The 7,326-nt window shown below is 52.1% G+C and overlaps 1 protein-coding gene across 5 annotated transcripts in view; it reads left to right on the top strand.

Moving 5' to 3' along the window:
- The first annotated feature begins 9 nt into the window (after window positions 1-9).
- Window positions 10-7,326, top strand: part of B3GAT1 (beta-1,3-glucuronyltransferase 1) — a 41,818-nt gene continuing 34,501 nt past the window's right edge. For all 5 annotated transcript variants that reach the window (XM_031063230.1, XM_031063229.1, XM_031063228.1 and 2 more), the window contains exon 1: window positions 10-458. The gene's annotated coding sequence lies outside the window, so the exon portion shown is untranslated. The remainder of the gene's footprint in view (window positions 459-7,326) is intronic.

The following is a 7,326-nucleotide window of genomic DNA, read 5'->3' as shown; positions in this document are numbered from 1 at the left end:
AGCCAGCCACGCTCTGCCTCCTTCCTCCCGCATCCCGCTGGCCTCCTCCTCCTCCTCTTCCTCCTCCTCCTCCTCCTCCTCCCTGTTTGCTCGCTCTCTTTCTCCCCCGAACGCCAGGCTGCAGAAGGCAGAGCTGCGAGCCGGAGCACAGCGAGGAGCTCCCCGAGGCTGCTCCTGGCCGAGGGAAACGCGGACAGGGATGCGATGAAGCAGCGCCGTGCTTGTTGCCTGGATTAAGAAAGAAAACATTTAAAAAAAAACCTAAACAAAGCGAGAAAAGCACCACAAACCCGGACGCAACAAACGAGGCGGAAAGAGGGGAGAGGAGGAGGCGGAGGTTGCTGGATGGGCGAGGAGCCGCTTTGAATCGTGCCTCTGTTCGCAGGGATTAGAGCATGAATGGGAGCAGCTTCCCGGCCGCGATGGAGACAGAAGGCGGCTCCGGCTGTGCTAACAAGGTAACTCTGGCTGCCTCCTCCGGCTGCATGGCTGAGCCGAGCAGGACACGCATCCTCTATGCCCAGGGTGTGTGGATGCAGCGGGCAGGGCACGGGAGGGAGCAGGAGATGCTCGGAGCGGTTTTTCCCTCCCCTCCCAGCGCAGTGAGAGGACGCAGAGCGGGTCCGGGGGGCTGCGGTGCTGGAGATTCACTTTGCCTCCGCTTTGCCTGAGGACACCGAGCTGCTTTCCCCGGGGATCGCTCCAGGAGCTCCCAGCATCGCCCTCCCGACCCTGCGCTGCCCCGGGGTCCCTCGGGCTCTCGGGGACCTCGGTGGCTCTGCATCCTCCCGAGCATCCGTGCACAATGAGGGGAGGGAGGTGAGAGGCCACCCGGAGTTGCTGTTCCCCTCCCTTGGTCATCCTCTGCCTTTTCTTCGCACCGGAGAGGGATGGGATGCAGGAGGAGGGGGAACTGAGATTGCATTCAATCGTGCCAGCAGTGCCGAGAGCCAACTTTGAGGCTGCTTAAAGGGAAAAGCTTCCCGAGTGCTGTGTTTTTCTGGGGGAAGAGGAGATGGCTGAGCAAGGCTTTGCCGTCTGAGGAGGGGTGTCTGTGTTGTGGTGTGGAGTGGGAGTGGGAGCGGATGAGAACCAGAGGATGAGGGAGAAAGTCAGGGCTGATCAATGAAGCTGCCCACAAATGATGCTTTCCTCTCCCTGCTGGGCCTCTCTCTGACTCAGTTCCTGGGTCTCTGACTGTGAAACTCCGAATTTCAGTCAGGGCAGACAGCACAACTTCAAACAGGGCTGCGAGGTGCCTTTAGCCAGATGTTGGGGAAAGCCCCGAGGAGAGCCCGACGTTCGCAGCTGTGGAGCCCCTCCCCAGTTATTCCCAGCGAGCCGAGCTCCTGCCTGGCCATCCCTCACTACCTCGGGCAGGAATCCTGCTGCTGCCACGTCCATTTGCTCCCATTCCCCTCCTCCCCTTGCCTCCAGGGGCTGCTTGATGGCTCCTGGCACGGGGTTAGGAAGCGTTTGCTTTGATTGCTGAAATAACGACGTGTCCCAGAAGTCCGCGCTGGTGCGAACACGTCCTGAGCCCCAGAGTGCCACCAGTCCCTGTAAGAGCCTGGATATGCAGGAGCAGTAATGCAGGAACATTCAGGGAGTTTGTGGCCCGATGTGAGGCACTGGCAGAGACTCTGGAGTCTCTTGCACTGCTCTGCACACGCTTGGATTTTTTAGCGTCCCTGAGCATCCACCTGAGGGAGTGGATTCGCCAGGATTTGGCTGGAAGGTCACAAGGGCTGGGATTTCTTGGCTTACCTGGCAGAGATGGGACTGAAAGGGTGTGGAGAGGAAAATGGAGGCACTGGGCAAACAGTGGGGAAAATACCTTCTTTCTGTGTGAAACTCCAAACTCTGGTGTCTGTGCCGGCCTCGAGGGATGTGGATGATGTTCTGGTGAAGGAATTCAAGAATTAGGAAGAATATTTCTCCCAGGAGGGTTAATTCTGTGGTAGGGGCTTTGGAAATGGTCAAAGCCAGCAGGACAGCGGCTGTTGCTATAATGGGAAGGCAGCTGATCAATAATTTTATTTTCCTGTTTGAATATTTATGGGTGTGGGGAAGGCAGAGGAAGAAACATGCAGTCAGTGATGCTGGCTCTGGGTACATTCCCATTCCAAAGGGATCTGAATTCCAATTCCTGGATTTCAAATCCCTTCTGGGGAAATCCTGGGGGGATCCCAGCAGTGCCCTGACAGCTCCAGCGGGAGCTGGCTGACCCAGCAGGATGCAGAACAGGGGACAGAAGCCTCATGTTCTGCTTCTCTGGGACAGAGAAGCCAAAGGATCTCCCTGAGGGTCTCCCTCACTGCAAGAGTCCCCAAGAGGAGAGGGGCAGAGCTTTCCCACTTGGCTTCCCAAAGTTTCCTGACCCACCAGGGTGGCTCAGAGTGACCAAAGTGCCCCAAGCCAGGCAGGGGCTGTCACCCTGTCTGTGTCACAGCTGGCACAGGGCAGTGCCACCAGAGCCCAGCCAGGCTCAGGGATGCTGGATCTCCTCTTGCCTGCCTGTTTGTGGTGCATCTTTCTGGGGTTTCTCTGCAGCTGCGCACCTCTGGAGGCCAGGAGAGCTCTGAGTGCCCCCAGAGTGCAGGGCTGGTGAGGTTTCAGCATCCTCAGCCCTGCTGCATCCTCCTGGCAATCCTCAGGGAGATCTGGCCTAAGCTCACCAAGAATCCTTCCAGGACTGAAGTGTGAGCACACACTCCCTCCTTGGCCAAAGCTGGCTGTTCCCAAAATGCTGCTTTCTGAACCCAAAACAGGGCACCTGCCCCTTCAATCTCTTCCAGCCCTCTCCTGTTGCCACAGCACAAGCCTTGGGAAATGACAAGAACTGTCTTAACAAGGGACACCAGGGCAAATGTTGCGTTTCATTTTTCAGTGGGTTTTGCAGACATGCCTTTTGTGGTGATTTTGCTCTCTCTTGCCCTTGTTCTATTTCTACTGGCTCAAAAAGGAAAAAAAAGTTCTGCAAAAAAAGCAATTTTTAGTTCCTCCAACAAAACCCAGTGAGCAGATCTGAATCCAGAGAAGGACAGGAGCTGGTCCTTTCTTGCATTTCTGTGCATTTTCTGTGGCAGGGATGAGCACTGCCAGAGGCTGCCTGAATTCCAGGACTGCTTTTCAGCAAGATCCCTGACCTCTGGGGATGCAGCAAGCCTTGGTCAGCATCCTCCTCTGTGGCCGTGCCCTCAGTGGCTCCCTCAGCCGGCAGGCCTTCATTTCCTGCCTTGAAAAGTTCGGTGGGCTGCAGCTGTAAGTTGTGCTTAGCTGGAGGAGCATTTGGTGCGGCTTTGATATCTTGTGTGCTGCTGTGGTCGCCAGAAACTGATGCCTTGTGCAGGCTGGCCTAGAGCAGAGGCTGGACAGAGTTACAGAATAAAGCAGGGATTTATTAAAAGGCCTCAAAGAATCCACCTTGGGCAGTGCAAGAGCCCAGCCAGGGCTGCACCCAAGATGAACCAAAACGGTCCCAAAATCCCCGACCGCTCCCGGGGTCTCTCCCTTGGATCAGTTCTGCTCCATTTGCATCTTGCAGTTCATTGTCCCATTCCAGCTTTAGCCCAGGCAGTCCCATCCTGCTTGTTTTTCTCTCTCCAGCCCACGGTGTTTGTGCTCTTGGGCTGAGCTTTGGATCATTTGTCCTTGGTGCCCAGCTGGAGCAGGAATTGTTTTGTCTCCCTGCTCTGTGCACAGAGCTCAGCATCCCCTCATATGGAACCCAGACCCACACAATAAAGCAGCACAGAGTGTGAAAAATAGAAAATCCAAAACCTGAGGCATGAGCTTCAACCCACCCGAAGGCAAAGCTTGTTCTGGGATCCATGTCTTTGGAAGGTGCCTCTGTGGGTCCTTTTTCCCTGGGATGTGTTGTCGGCTCATGTTCTGCCTGAGGAGATCCTGGATCAGCCACCTGCCCCTGCTGTGCTGCTGTGGTGGCAGGAGGAGTGACCCATGCCAGGAGGGCTGAAGGGTGAGGACGGACTCTCCCTTCTCCTCCTGCATTTCTTGACTTTTTGTGTTTGGTTTGGCCATCAGGGCTGGATTCACCTCCAGGAGCTGAGGAGGGATTTGCTGAGCAGACACCATGGGGTACGGTCCATAATTAATCTCCATCTCCTGCTGGAGACCCAAGGAGCAGCCCCAAGTGCTGGCAGTGCCACGGGGTGTGGGTCACTGTGGAATAAATCCTGCTCCAGCTGTGCTGGGAACTCCACATCCCCAGGGAATGACAGAGTGGGCAAATTCCCAGTGCTGGGGAGCTCATCCTGCTCTCTCAGTGCTCTGTCCTAGAAATTTAGGCACTTCAGCCCTCCTCCTACACTTATCCCTCTCCCTCTGTGGGTTTTTGGTTGTACCAAGTGTCACTTCCCAAAAGACTTTGTTCACAGGCTCAGAAAATTATTCCTGGGCAGTAAAACACCTTAGAACACAATTCCACACCCATTTTTTCCATCCTGGAAGGGAGTTCCTTCCCCCTGCACAGTTCTGAATAGTAGAATACCTTAGAGCACACTTCCACAGCCCTTTATCCATCCTGGAAGTGAGTTCTTTCATTCTGCACAGTTCTGAGCAGGAATACACCTTGGAGCACGATTCCACACCCATTTTTCCATGCTGGAAGTGAGTTCCTTCCCTCTGCACAGTTCTGGGCAGTAAAACACCTTAAAGCACAATTCCACACCCATTTTTCCATCCTGGAAATGAGTTCTTTCATTCTGCATAGTTCTCACCAGTAAAACACCTTAGACCACACCTCCACACCCATTTTTCCATGCTGGAAGTGAGTTCCTTCCCCCTGCATAGTTCTGGGCAGGAATACCCTTTGGAGCATAATTCCACAGCCATTTTTCCATCCTGGAAGTGAGTTCTTTCATTCTGCAGTGTTCTGGACAGGAATACACCTTGCAGCACACCTCCACACCCATTTTTCCATGCTGGAAGTGAGTTCCTCCCCCCTGTGCAGTTGTCCTCACTCTGTTCCTGCCCTGCCCGGGTACCACAGAGCCTTGAAGGCATTTCCCAGCTGCAGTGGTGCCTCTGAAATCCCTCCAGCTCTGCTCTCCCTGTGAGCCACGGCCAACACAACACGATATGCCTGCCTGTGACAGCAGAATAAATAGGAAATGCTCGAGATCCCCCTCCTGCCTGCATCTGAGCTGTTTTCCTAAAGCCAGGACAACAGCTAAGCCTCTGTCTAGGGATTTTTGTGCTGTTCTTGAAGAGCAGTGCAGAGGGAATTGAAAGCTGTGGCTCAGGAGGAAAAGCCTGCTCACCCCCAAAAAATGGGGAACCCTTTGCTTCAGTGTTCTGAAGGTTGGGGTGTTGCCTCAGGTAGGTTCAGCTGTAAAGAAAAAGAGGACTTTCCAGGGTGAAGCTCATCTGATCTAAAGGAATTCCCCTAAAACAGACCAAATTGTTGTTTGCAAAGAGAATAAAGACAGGCGGCTCTGCTGAGGGGACCTCCCTGCTCCTGTGGCCCTGCAGGGAGCAGGAGAATGAGGCACACTTCACTCTCTGACAGGACACAGAGCCATGGGATTTGTCTCAGTTGCCTTGCTGGACATCATTCCTAAATGCTCTGCAGGTTACTCTGCAGATGAAAGGCAAAAAAACACCCAAAAAACCAAAACAAACAAACAAACAAAAACCCAACAAAAACCAAACCAAACAAACAAAAACAAACAAACAAAAAACAAACAAACAGAAAAATAAAAACACCAAACTTACTGGACATCATTCCTCAATACCCTGCAGGTTCCTTTGGCACCTAAAGGCAAAAGAAAAAAAAAAACCAAAAAAAAACCCAAAAAAAACCAAACCAAAACAAAAACACAAAACAAAAAACAAGCAAAAAAAACCCCACAAAAACCCAAAAAACAAACAACAAACAAAAAGAAACAAAAACAACAACCAAAAAAAGGCTACTCCAGGAGAAACACTCCGAGTCTGCCTCACCTTCCATTGAGCTGGAAAGAGCCCAGAGCAGAAGGAGGGATGCTGAGGCTGTGCTCTGCATTTCATGAATGGATGAATGTAGAGACACTAGAGGGGATTTGGAGGGGATTTGGAAGCCTGCTCCAGGATTTGTCTGGCACACAGAGCATTTATAATACTTCCAGCATTATCATAACATAATGCCAGCGTGATTTGGGGCCCACTCGGGCTCTCAGTGAATAAAGAGCAGCACTCCTGTCACCATCAGGGGGACAGGGATCTCACTTGGGATGAGTTGGGGTTTGCATGGTCCAGATTCTTGTCCTGGTGGCCCCAAGCAGGGGCTGAGACGCTCTGGTGTGCTGCTGTGAGGGTGTCAGTGTGACAATGGGTGGGTCTGGTGTTTGCTGGGTCCCCCAGATGCTGGTGATGGAGAGAGATGGGGAGACTGACTCAGTGATCAGAATCTGATTTTATTGTGGGATACAAACACTTATATACTATTTCAGGGAGACTAGCGATGTGTGCTGCAATGATTAGGTTAAAATCACACGCACAAACTTATGCATATAACAACATCTCTTGCTTGCAGAGTTTAATGGGATTTTCTTTTTCTGGTAAACCTGTCTGATTGAATCTTCTTGCAATCCAGGTCTAATTTTCAAAGTTCCATTTGCTTTTGCCAAGGCATGCTGTTATCAAATCTCTGATGTTAACCAGGTCCAAAGTCCATCATCTGTTTTGTGTCCCCCAACATTCCAACACCCAGATGAAGGAAGGAATGATGAATCTGACTCCACGTTCTCAGAAGGCTAATTTATTATTTTATGATACTATATTATATAAAAGAATACTAAACTATACTAAAGAATACAGAAAGGATACAGACAGAAGGCTAGAAAGAATAGTAATAAGAACTTGTGACTCTTTTCCAGAGTCCTAACACAGCTTGGTACTGATTGACCAACCCAGGGCAGGGATCAGCTGGGGTGAATCCTCACCACCACACCTGGATGGAGGGAAGCAGGAGCTGCTCTGAGGAGCTGGGGCTGGGTGTCCCCTGCTCTGTGGTCAGAGTCCCTGCCATGCCCTCTGTGCCCTCTGTGCCTGTGGGGAGCTGTCAGTGCAGCCCAGGGGCCAGGCTTTGGGTGTCAGAACCCAGCACATCCCTCTGGCTGGCCTGAGCAGCCCAGACCCTGCCAGGGGGCTCAGGGACCCTGGCACAGAGCCCAAAATGCCCCTGTGGTTTTGATTGTGACCCATGGAGCAAATTACCAACCTTAGATGAAGATTTGCAAGCCATGACAAATTAAGTAGAATGATAGTGAATTTATCATGGGGTGAAAAAGTAGATTTTGGGGTTTTTAGAATGGGGATTCA

Source organism: Geospiza fortis, unplaced genomic scaffold, assembly GCF_000277835.1.
Source record: "Geospiza fortis unplaced genomic scaffold, GeoFor_1.0 scaffold68, whole genome shotgun sequence".
In the NCBI taxonomy this organism is placed as follows: domain Eukaryota; kingdom Metazoa; phylum Chordata; class Aves; order Passeriformes; family Thraupidae; genus Geospiza; species Geospiza fortis.
This window is presented reverse-complemented; position numbering and strand designations above follow the sequence as displayed.